This window comes from Panthera tigris, chromosome B1 (genome assembly GCF_018350195.1).
Source record: "Panthera tigris isolate Pti1 chromosome B1, P.tigris_Pti1_mat1.1, whole genome shotgun sequence".
Classification (NCBI taxonomy): Eukaryota; Metazoa; Chordata; class Mammalia; order Carnivora; family Felidae; genus Panthera; species Panthera tigris.
In genome coordinates, this window is record NC_056663.1 from 99,927,791 (window position 1) to 99,940,569 (window position 12,779).

A 12,779-nucleotide genomic window follows, 5' to 3' on the forward strand; every position below is an offset into this window, starting at 1 on the left:
AAATGAGAAAGGAGAAATAACAATCAACACTATAGAAATACAAACAAATATAAGAGAATACTATGAAAAATTATATGGCAACAAATTGGACAACCTATAAGAAATGGATAAATTCTTAGAAACGTATAAATTACCAAAACTGAAACAGGAAGAAACATACAACTTGAATAGACCAATAACTAGCAATGACAGTGGGTGTGTAATCAAAAAACTTGCAAGGAACAAAAGTCCAAGACCAGACGACCTCCCAGGGAGAACTCTACTAAACATTTAAAGAAGAGTTAGTACCTATTCTTCTCAAGCTATTTCCAAAAAATAGAAAAGAAAGGAAAGCTTTCAAATTCATTCTATGAGGCCAGCATTACCAAAACCAGATAAAGGCACTACTAAAAAAGAGAACTATAGACCCATATCTCTGATGAATATAGATGTAAAAATTATCAATAAAATGCCAGCAAACTAGGGAACTTGGGTGGTTCAGTCCGTTGAGTGTCTAACTTTGGCTCAGGTCACGATCTAGTGGTTTGTGAGTTCGGGCCCCACATCGGGCTCACTGCTGTCAGATTGTCAGTGTAGGGCCTGCTCTGGATCCTCTGTCCTACTCTCTGTGCCCCACTCCCCCCAACTTGTGCTTTCCCAAAAGTAATTAAATATTTTTTATTTATTTTTATTTTTTTTAATGTTTATTTTTGAGACAGAGAGAGACAGAGCATGAGCAAGGAAAGGGCAGAGAGAGAGGGAGACACAGAATGTGAAGCAGGCTCCAGGCTCTGAGCTGTCAGCACAGAGCCTGACACGGGGCTTGAACTCACGAACTGTGAGATCGTGACCTGAGCCGAAGGCGGACACTTAACCGACTGAGCTACCCAGGCACCCCTTAAATATTTTTTAAAAAATAAAAAAAATAAACACTAAAATTACTGTGGTTAAATAAATAAATAAATAAATAAATAAATAAAATGCTGACAAACTGAATCCAACAATGCATTAAAAAAATCATTAATCATGATCAAATAGGATTTATTCCTGGGTTGCCAGGGTCATTCAATATTTGCAAATCAAACAATGTAACACATCATATTAATAAAAGAAAGGATAAGAACTATATGATCATTTCAATAGATGCTGAAAAAGCATTTAACAAAGTGTATAGCATTCATTCACAATAAAAACCCTCAAAAAAGTAGATTGAGAGGGAACATACTTCAATGTAATAAAGGCTATATATGAAAATTCCACAGCTAATATCATCTTATTTGAGGAAAAACTCAGCTTTTCCTCTATGGTCAGGAGCAAGACAGGGATGTCTACTCTCACCACTTTCATTCAACATAGTACTGGAAGTTCTAGCTATAGCAATCAGACAACAACAACAACAAAATCAAAGGCATAAGTAAATTGCAAGGCAATGATAAATAAATTGGCAAGGAAGAAGTAAAACTTTCACTATTTGCAGAGAACATGATACATTATATAGAAAACCTGAAAGACTCCACCAAAAAACTGCTAGAACTGATAAACAAATTAGGTAACGTCACAGGATACAAAATCAATGCACAGAAATCTGTTGCATTTGTATACACCAATAATGAGGCAGAAGAAAGAGAAATTAAGGAATTAATCCTGTTTACAATTGGACCAAAAACAATAAGATACCTAGGAATAAACCTAATTGAAGAGGTGACAGACCTATATTCTTAAAGCAATAAAACACTGACGAAAGAAATTCAAGATGACACAAAGAGATGGAAAGGCATTATATGCTCTTGACTGGAAGAACAAATATTGTTAAAATGTTTATACTACCCAAAGCAATCTATACATTTAATGCAATCCCTGTCAAAATACTACCAGCATTTTTCAGAGTTAGAACAAACAATCCTAAAACTTGTGTGGAACCATAAAGGACCCCGAATAGTCAAAGCAACCCTAAAAAAAAAAGCTAGAAGCATCACGACTTTGGACTTTCAAGTTATATTACAAAACTTTAGTAATCAAAACAGGATGGTACTGGCACAAAAATAGACACGTAGATCAGTAGAACAGAATAGAAAACTCAGAAATAAACTCACAATCATAAAGTCAATTAATCTTCAACAAAGCAAGAAAGAATATCTAATGGGAAAAATGAACAAATAATCCAACTAAAAAATGGGCAGAAGACACAAATAGAAATTTTTTCATAGAAGACATACAGACAATCAATAGACACGTGAAAAGATGCTCAACATCACTCATCATCAGGAAAATGCAAATCAAACCTACAATGCAATATCACTTCACACTGGTCAGAACGGCTAAAATCAGTAACACAAGAAACAACAGGTGTTGGAGAGGATATGGAGAAAGGGAAATGCTTATGTAGCGGTGGTGACAATGCAAAATGGTGCAGCCACTCTGGAAAATATTATGGAGGTTCTTCAAAAACTTGAATAGAGAACTACCCTACAATCCAGCAATTGCACTGCTAGGTATTTATCCAGAGAATACATAAATAATTCAAAGGGATACATTCACCTTGATGTTTATAGCAGCATTATTTACAATAGCCAAACTATGGAAACAGCTCAAGTGACTTTTGACTGATGAATGGACAAAGAAGATGTGATATATATGATACACGCACACACACACACACACACACACACACACACACACAATGGAATACTACTCAGCCATAAAAAGAATGAAACCTTGTCACTTGCAATGACATGGATGAAGCCAGAGAGTATTATTCTCAGTGAAACAAGTCGGTCAAAGAAAGACAAATACTACGTTATTTCACTCATATGTGAAATTAAAGAAACAAAACAAATAAGCAAAGGGGAGAAAAAGAGAGAGAGGCAAATCAAGAAACAGACTCTTAACTGTAGAGAACAAGTTGATGGTTACCAGAGGGGAGGGGCATAAGGGGATGGGTGAAATAGGTATGGGAATTAAGGAGTGCACTTGTCATGATGAGCACTGGGTGATGTACGGAAGTGTTAAATTACTATATTGTGCACCTGAAACTAATATTACACTGTATGTTAACTAGAATCAAAATAAAAACTTAAAAAAATTAGAGGGGACTGTTTCTGACTTTCCAAACTGAAAGTCCACTGAAAGGTGAAGATTTCTCTCCAATGCATTTTGGAGTTAAGTGTCATGCTCAGGTTGTGGAGAGCCTGCTATTGTCCACCAGATATCTGTGATTTTCTTCCATCATGTGCTGTTGTCATGGAGAAGCAGCTCTCAAGTAAGGAACTACATTTTCCAACACCTTTTATATTGGGTAGACCCCTGACACTCAGCTTCAGTGAGTGAAGAGTGAGCCAAAGTAATATTTTTTTTAAAAAATTCTGCCATTAGACTCTCCATTCTTTCTTCTCCTCTCTGCAGGCTAGATTTGAGGCTGAGAATAGCCACCAAAACCAAGTGTTTCCTAAGCCTGGTCCCTACATGCTGTAGGGAGGAGAGCCCATGCTGCCTCTTAGACCTGATAGGAGTGGGAAATAAATTTCTATTCTGTTTAGCCACAAAAAATCTGGGCTTTATTTGTTTCAGTAGCTAGCATTACATTGCTAATAAAGGGGTATAAATTAGAGAGAAGTTCTTGCCCAGTAGCAATCATGGCCAAGCCACCAGGAATAACTCGACATCTGACCACAGCCTTAAACAATAAACATGTAGATGTCTCATTAGACAGTACGATGAGAGAGTATCAGACTACTGTGAAAAATTACCAAGAAGTCAGACTTCCAAAATGACCCAAAGCCTTCCAAAGTGACCCAAAACTACAAATCTTCCAAGAAACTACTAAATGTTCATGAATTAAAGTATTTTCCAGACCAGTGAGGTTCAGATAACCCTTGAGTAAATATCTAAATGTCTGGGTGCTTATTTAAAAACAAAATAAATCTCTAATCCTTTGGAGGCCTTGATATTAACAATGACTATTACTATAGTGGTTATGGGATGAAATCATCTATAACTAGAGGAGTTATGAAGCAGTAGCTATAAAATTTCTTAGTAGAAAGGGAAGTTGTTGGGTCCTCCTCAGGCCACTTTCTCTTTGTAATTATTTCTAAATCACTACCTTATGTCAACCGTCACTACAGCAGAAACCCAATTCTCCATGACTTTTAAAAGAGATATAGAAGAGTAACTGCCAAAAACAATGATTGTGCTTGAGAGAGAGAGAGTGAATATCTGTTTTTAGTCAGAGAAAATGTTTATGTAAAGGAAAAAGACTATAAGAATTTAATAGATTTAGTACTATAATAAAGGATGATTATATAAGACTGATGTCTGCGAAATCCAGTAAAAACACGCAGTCCGCTTTCCTTAGGAGACCCTGTCTCCATATAAATGCTTGGTAAAAAGTCAAACCACTTGAAAGGAAGGATTTTACTGTCCTCTGTGAAATCAGCTTTATGAGCCATTTGCTCGGCTTGTCCTGTGTCCTGTCAGGTGTGTCTCATGTTTACCATACTTGTCAGCATTTGTTCCCACCTTTCACTCAGTTGTACCTTTTAATGCACTGACAGCTTCCTTCATCAAATTTAATGGCCTCTTTCAGACAAAGGGATAATTGACTAATCAGATCTTCTTATTTGCAATAACCCTGAGGAACGAATTTCCCTCCGACAGTTAAAAGCATGTCCCAGGCCTATAAATGATGGCAATGCAGAAGTCATCAGGTACTTGTCATGCCCATGGAACAGAGGACTGCACACAGGGGTGACCTTTTGTTGAAAAATTCCACTACAAGCCCTCCCCTCCTAATCGTCCCCTTGTTGTTTCTTAACTAATGCAAATTGCTTATTACTTTGCAAGTTAAAAATTAGTATTTTTCTTGAAGACTATCCTAAGATTTAATTATTATAATGTAAAAAGGCAACAATCTTAAAATATTTTGCCAGTGGATGCATTGACAAATATTTCAAACTTAAGCTCTATATTTTATTTCTAGAGAACAAGAAAAGCTCTAATTTCCTGGCAATGGAACATAGAATCAGACCTCTACCATTGTATCGAGTGGCCATTTGTTGTTTTACATTCCCTAGTTCTGCCAACAACCTCTCAAATGTGTCTTAGAGGAATCGCACCCCTTCCCCCACTCTCCATCCATAGAATTCACATAAAATCGACACTGTTGGGTTTCAAGGAGGGGCTGAGCAAAGTGCTATCGCTCTCTATTGATCAATATTAGTTAGGGCAGCACTTCCCAGTCTTTGATCATGGTATGGGCCACAAAAACAAACAAAGAAAAAATATTGTTAGAGTGCACGTTGACATAAAAGAATGGAGCAAATCTGAGCCAGAGTTGACTAGCCCGGGTCTCTGCCTGACTGTACTCCAAGACAGAAGGGACTTGACACCCCAGTGCATATACAACATATTCAAGGCATGCCAGTATTATTATAGTGGCCAGTGTGCTTGGGCATACCAGTTGAAACTCTAGGTTAAGGTAGGCATTCACCAAACAAATTGGGCCAATTTGATGATGAAATTTGATTCCAGTTTTGGCTATCTTTAACAGTCTCTATTTTCCTATAGACAGGCTGATAATGGTGTGAGCCTGGCAAAGACAAGACTACTAGGATATGACTGAAGATAAGGATCCATGGGCGTGTATTTGTGCATACAGTGAAAGACCTCCCCCTGAACATTTCATCTCTAAGAGTCAATAAAAGCCATTTTGCACTTACGCCACTTTCTGTGATATACAATTGAAGCTCTAAATTCTGTTACATACAGATAACCTCTGTATGTACTATAGTATACTGCAACATATTTTTCATCTGTTGTCTCCTCCACTGGACTGTTAATTTGTTGAGAATAAGAACTGTGTATTAGTTAGATTTGTACGCCGAGCAAAGCACATGGCCCATATGATGAGGTACTCCATCAGGATATATGTGTGTTAAAATGAATACAAGAATACATGTTTTTAATTAAAAAACTATGAATGAAATGGAATCAAGATGTGTCCTGTTGTAATCCATACACCTCTGAATGGCTTTATAAGCAAAGCCTTAAGAATTTGGGCACCTTGGAATATAACATGTGGAGAAAAAGAGAATGAGTTAAATGACTTCACTTAAAAACTGTATTTTCTGGGGTGCTTGGTGGCTTAGTCAGTGAAGCATCCAACTCCTGATTTCTGCTCAGGTCATGATCTCATGGTCGTGAGTTCAAGCCCCACATCAGTCTCTGAGCTGACAGTGCAAAGCCTGCTCGGGATTCTCTGTCTCCCTCTGTCTCTGCCCTGCCCTCTATCTCTCAAAAATAAATAAATAAACATTAAAAAATTGTATTTGCCAAATTTATTTTTCGGTAGTTCAAAGCTGTAAACACCCCATTCAAGTCAAATGGCCTTAAGGTTCGAGGAAACAAATAAGTAACAGCAACAGAAATCCTAAAATCCTTATCCTTCAGTTCTGTTCTCTGGTAGTTACTTATTCTAGCTCCTTTCCCTAAATTATACAATCTAATTGCTTCCTTTTCTCCACCATCTCCTGAAAGAGAAATTAGTTCTTATTCCCAAGTCATGAAAGTGAAGGCAGGTGGGCAGGATAACCATAACAAACCAGGGTACAAATCAAGCCTGTTGCATTTGATTTTTAGACCTTCCCCTCAGCAAATCTCTAAGACTGATCTGTCATAAAATTATCCTTAGGTTCGCTTTGGCGATTTTGAAGTTTATTCAAAGGGAAATTAGGAGAAATTAGACCTGACTTTCTTTCACAAAAAATAGGCTGAAGCTCCACTGAGAATTGGGAACTGGGGTCAGACTGGAAGACTCACGCCATTTTTCGTGAAGCAGGATTTTATTCACAGTGCTCTATGTTAACTGGACAGCAGGCTAACAGGGAAAAGGAGAAAGATAGGAGATAACTTTTTTCTTTTGTTTCTTTCTTTTTTAAAAAAATATGGAACACTCCACGAATTTGCGTGTAGTCCTTGCACAGGGGCCACGCTAACCTCTGTATTGTTCCAATTTTAGCATATGTGCTGCCAAAGCCAGCACAAGTTCATCTTTCAACATTTCTCTCTGCAGGGAGAATCATAAGCTGAGCCCTGTAATTTTTTTTTTTTCCCTAGACCTGCACCATACATTCCCTGAGTTTCTTAGAGTGGTCCCCGCTGGAAAACCATTTAAAGCCCTTAGGTTTCAAGGCTTCAGTAAAGGTGTGTCAAGCCCTGGACTCTGTCACCCTCTAGTCATCCCCTTGGAAAGAGAATCCCATGCTGAGTTAGTTAATGAGTAAGTCTCTGCTTTAATTTTTTTTTTAATGTTTTTATTTTATTTATTTTTGAGAGACAGAGAGAGATGAAGTGTGAGCGGGGGAGGGGCAGAGAGAGAGAAAGACACAGAATCTGAAGAGGCTCCAGGCTCTGAGCCTTCAGCATAGAGCCCAACACGGGCTCACAAGCCGTGAGATCATGACCCGAGCCGAAGTTGAATGCTCAACCGACCAAGCCACCCAGGCGCCCCGAGTACGTCTCTGCTTTAATCGAAGAAACCACAAGGAAGGCCTGCTTCCCGCTCTATCTAGGCAGAATACCACGGGCATCACCATGAAATGGATATTAAGTAGGCCGTGAAAAACTCTAACTTCTGTCTCTTCCATATCAAACTAGATAAAATACCTTCCTTTCACCCTTCTTTTAAAGTCTTTTAACCTCTGGATACATATCAGTAAAACAAGGGTGTGCCTCAAAGTCTACTTTTTGTACAATTCAGTGATTCTATAGCACTGATATAAAGGAGTGGCAAACGTCTGAGACTATGCTGTATGTCAGTTATTTCTGGAATGCTGACAAGCCTTCTAATTGAGGTTCATTTGGATGCTATACTGGTACATCTCATGTGTCTACTACCATGAGACATATGTTCCTGTTATGAGCATGAAGTAGTGATGGAACCAAGGAAAAAGTACTCAATTGTACTAACTTATACATATGAAAAGCCTAATTACCAAATTAATATAGAATTTATTTGTCAATCCTGGTAGAACATCTCCCAACCTCTCACTAAATTATCTTTGTATACTATGAAATTAAAGGAATTAATCAAAGCCTAGGACTAACCATCAAATATTTGCCACATTATAAGAGCAATTTCTACTCATTGTAAGCTTGATAGAACTAGAGTGAACAATAATAGTAATATGTCCACTCATATGGAAATGACAATACTATTAAAAAGAAGAGATTAAAAAGAAATTAAGAGAGGAGCGTCTGGGTGGCTCAGTCTGTTAAGTGTCCAACTCCTGATTTTGGCTGAGATCATGATTTCACGGTTTGTAGGATTGGATCCCGCCCCGTGTCAGACTCTGTGCTGACAGTGTGGAGTCTGATTTTCTCTCCCCCTCTCTTTTCCCCATCCCAGCTCATTCTCTCTCTCTCTCTCTCTCTCTCTCTCTCTCTCTCTCTCCCAGAAAGAAAGAGAGATTAAATGAGAGAGAATGAAATGAAAAAAGATCACAAAGAAACAAAGAATTCAATATTCAAAAATGGGAAAGTAGAGTCCCTTCAATAAATGGTGTTGGGAAAACTGAATAGCCACATGCAGAAAAATGAAACTGGACCACTTTTAACACTATGCACAAAAAGCAACTCAAAATGGATTAAAGGTTGGAAACCAATTTGACAATAAATTTCATATTTAAAAAATGGATTAATTAAAGGCTTAAACATAAGACCTGAAACTAAAACTTCTAGAAGAAAACATAAGGGGTAACTTCCATGATATCAGTCTTGGCAGTGATTTTTTAGATATGGTACCAAAAGCAAAGGCAACAAAAGCAAAAATAAATAAGTGGGATTACATCAAACTTAAAAGTTTCTGTGCAGCAAAGGAAATCATCAACAAAATGAAGAGGGGATGGTGGGGAGAGGGGAGATGTTGGTCAGAGAATATAAACTTACAGTTTTAAGATGACTGAGTTCTGGGGATCTAATGTACAGCATGGTGACTGTCTCTAATAATATTGTGTTATATACTTGAAAGTTGCTGAGAGTTAATCTTAAATGTGCTCAGCATAAAAATGAAGGAGTAATTATGTAAAGTGATGCAAGTGTTAGCTAATGCTGTGACAATAATTATTTTGTCATATATGTTTATCAAATCAACACATTGTACACCTTAAACTTATACAATGTTGTAGGTCAACAGTATCTCTATAAAGATGGAAAAAAACCCAAAATGCAATATTCAAATAAAATGAATATTGGAGACAAATTTGTTTTAAAAAAATTGAATTAATGACATGGAAGACAAAATTGAAAAGCCTTCTAATACACAGAGGGAAAATGTTTTAATTTTGAAGATTCAAAGAAAAAATTCTCAAGCATCTGGAAGAAATAAGATAACAAGCTATCAACAAAGAAACAAAAATTGGTGGAGAGTCATACAATTTATCCGAGAGACAATCCAATTTAAACTGGAAACTCTCCATAAGTCTCAAGGTGCAGCAGAATTGGGTAACTTTAGAATTAAAGTGAAGGGTGTGATGTTAAAATAAGGTGAAAGATGGAAGAAAGGCATTTAAGGAGCAGTTAGGTCCCTAAAGCCAAAGTACATTCTCCTACTCTATGACTTCAGGTGGCTACTCTTTCTGAAGAAATTCAAGTTTTATTGTCTGGAGAAGATAAAAGAGTAATTATCTGGAAAGGAAGATTCCACACATGGTTAAACTTTAAGTACCCAATGAAAATAAGGAATTTACCCAACATGCAAACCATTATTAGCTCTCCTAGATCACCCTATACTGAAGTTTGAGGCTGGCAATCTCATCCATATGTCTAATACTTCCAATCACTTTTTTTTTTATTCCTTCTTAATCATGACCAGAGATCCCAGAACTTCCATATGAGAAAAGCTTCTCCTATATGAGATAGAGATTAAACCAACCAAAAGGAATAAAAAAAAATTTGGAATGAATGGACACTAATCTGACATATTTTTAAAAGATAGCACTTAAAAAAGAAATCATCATTGGTATCAACAGAGCAGTAAGACAATAAAGCATATTCATGAAGCAAGATGTACATCCTCCAAAAAAAAATATTTAAAGAACAGAACAAGCTCTTAAAATGTAAATCATGATAGGAAAAAAATATTTTGAAATAAAATATATAAACAAAATACAATAAATTTTAAAATTTAAAAATAAAAAAATACCATAAAGTTAAGGAAATTAGCCCCAGCATATAGAGTAGAAGAACACAGAGATGAAAAATAGGAGAGGAAGATAAGAAAATTGGAAGACCATTCTAGGAGGTTCAACACCTGGACAATATAGGGGTTGCAAAGAGGGCAAAGGAATATAGAAAAATGGAGTGATGAGATTAATAAAATAATTAAAGGTAATACCACAGGATTGAAAGACATGAGTTTCTGAATGGAAGGGTCTATTTGGTGCCCAACACAGTGTAAGAAAGCAGACCCACAGTAAGGCACATTACTGTAACGTGCAAAAATGCAGACAAAGAGAAAAACTTAATAGCTTCTGGAATAAAAGGTAAAACAAAAGCAAAAGCAAACAAACATCAGGTTGCATACAAAGAATTAGGAATCAAAATGGCTTCACCCTCTAACATCACCGCTGGGAACTAACAACACAGCAGTGCTTTCAAAATGCTGAAGAAAAATTATTTCCAATCCAGATTCCTATACTCATCCAAAATAACAAGCGAATACAGGAAGATTACAATAGAGACATTTTGAGACATAAATTATCTTTGAAAAGTTATCTCTCACCTCTTGCTCCCAGAAAGCATTGGCAAGATGCTCTACCAAAATGAAGTTGACCATGAAAGAGAAAGCATGAGCAATAGTAAACATGGTCCAACATAGGAAGAGAGGTGAGGGAAGAGAATGCCCTGGATAAAGACTATAAAGGGAGCAACCAGTCCAGATTGCATGGGAAAGCTATCCTCTTTTTACATGTGCCAACATTCAGGCAAGTAAAAGTCAATATTCCTCTTTGCTATTGATGAGATTCATATTAGCGATGGTCTATATCTGAGATTAAACGGTAGAGAATAAAGAATGGTCTTTATGTGTATGGTTGCAATAATTCCCGCTATCTCTTTTAAACAACAGTTAGGCAGAATCTTTTGATCCCCAAAGATTATAACACATAAGAAAACACAAATATTCCCACTGAATGAAATTTTCTTACATAGCACATTTCATCAAATTTAAGAAACTTTCAATTGCAATTTGCAATTTATATTAGCAGGAAGGACAAACAACAAAGACTGAGAATCTAATTAATAATACATACAGCTGAGTCACCAAATTGCTACATCCTCACTAAAGGTTAAATGAAAAGTAAACCCATCATATGGGGAGATAGCAGGAAACTAGCATGTCTCAAAACTTGACACTACTCGGAGAGAGAAAAATAATCTCTTCCTGGATTGAACCATAAGCTAATATTCACACAAATTTGTGGAGTCAATTCACATGCTCAATGTAGTTCAACAAAACAGAAGAGTTTTAACTTAGATAATTTAATTTGGAGTAGTCTCTGGTTGGTAGGATTTCAGATGACTGGCAGAAGCAAATATAAATCCTCTAGAAGGACTCAGTTTTGAAAACCTTTGATTCTAAGATGCATCCTAATTGCACATTTAAAAAAAAAAGGAAAAGAATATGTGCCTTAGAATCCATGACATAATGTATGTAAATGCTTATAAATGCACAGAATGTCTCGGAAAGCATGCCCAAGAAGGAGAAAATGATTCCATCTGGTGAGAGGAATGAGTTAGTTTACTTAGGAGAAGGGGAATGTAGATAGTTATTCTTTTCACCTTTATTAGTATTCTCTGATGCTTTCACAAATTGCCATAAAATTCAAAGTTTAAAGCAAAATAGGTTTATAACCTTGCAATTCTGTAGGTCAGAAGTCTGACAAAGGTCTCACTGAGCTAAGAGCAAGGTGACCAGAAGGCTACATACCTTTCTGCAAGCTCTAGGGGAGAATCTATGTCCTTGCCTTTTCCAGCTTCCAAAGGCCACATGTCCTCCTTGGCTTGCAGTCCCCTTTCTCCATCTAGCAACACAATGTCTCTCTAATCTTCCATCTGTCTTCATGTCTCTCTCTATCTGTAGCTGGGAAATGTTTTCTCCAATTTAAGGGTTTATGTGATTAGATTTGGCTCATCCAAATAATGCAGGATAATCTCCCCATCTCAGGGTCCTTAACCCTAGTCATATCTGCAAAGTCTTTTTTTTTTTTTTTTTTTTTTTTTTTTGGTAAGGTAATGTATTCACAGGTTCTGGAGATAAGAATGTGAACTTTTCTCTTTTTTTTCTTCTCTTTTTTTTTTTTTTTGAAAGGGGGTCATTCTGCCTACTTTGTTGTTTCTTTTCAATTCTGTAATGTGTGGTGTGTTACATACTCAAGATTGAAAAAATTTACATTCCCCCAAAAAGAAATTATAAATGCCCTCTAATCTTGCAATTCCAGTTCTAGTGTTTTACAGATATATTAGCGATTCGAAAAAGGGTGGTTATTCACTGCAAAATTATAATATCAAAAGATTAAAAACAACCTAAGTATACACCCATGGAATAGTGAAATAAATTGTACCTACATACAAAATGAAATTCTATGCAGCCATCTAAAAGAATGAAGAAACTTATTATGTAGTACTGAAATGGAACAATCTACAAAGTTAATTGTTAAGCAAAAAAGGCAAGTCATAGAAATAGTATATGTGCCACTGTGTGTGTGTGTGTGTGTGTGTGTGTTTGTGTGTGTGTCATATGTACAAAA

At 36.5% G+C, this 12,779-nt stretch overlaps 1 non-coding gene across 1 annotated transcript; it reads right to left on the reverse strand.

Moving 5' to 3' along the window:
• Nucleotides 1–6,911: 6,911 nt before the first annotated feature.
• LOC122238215 lies at nt 6,912–7,015 on the reverse strand. Its single transcript, XR_006217175.1, has one exon. It is a non-coding gene; the product is annotated as a U6 spliceosomal RNA (small nuclear RNA).
• Nucleotides 7,016–12,779: the final 5,764 nt, after the last annotated feature.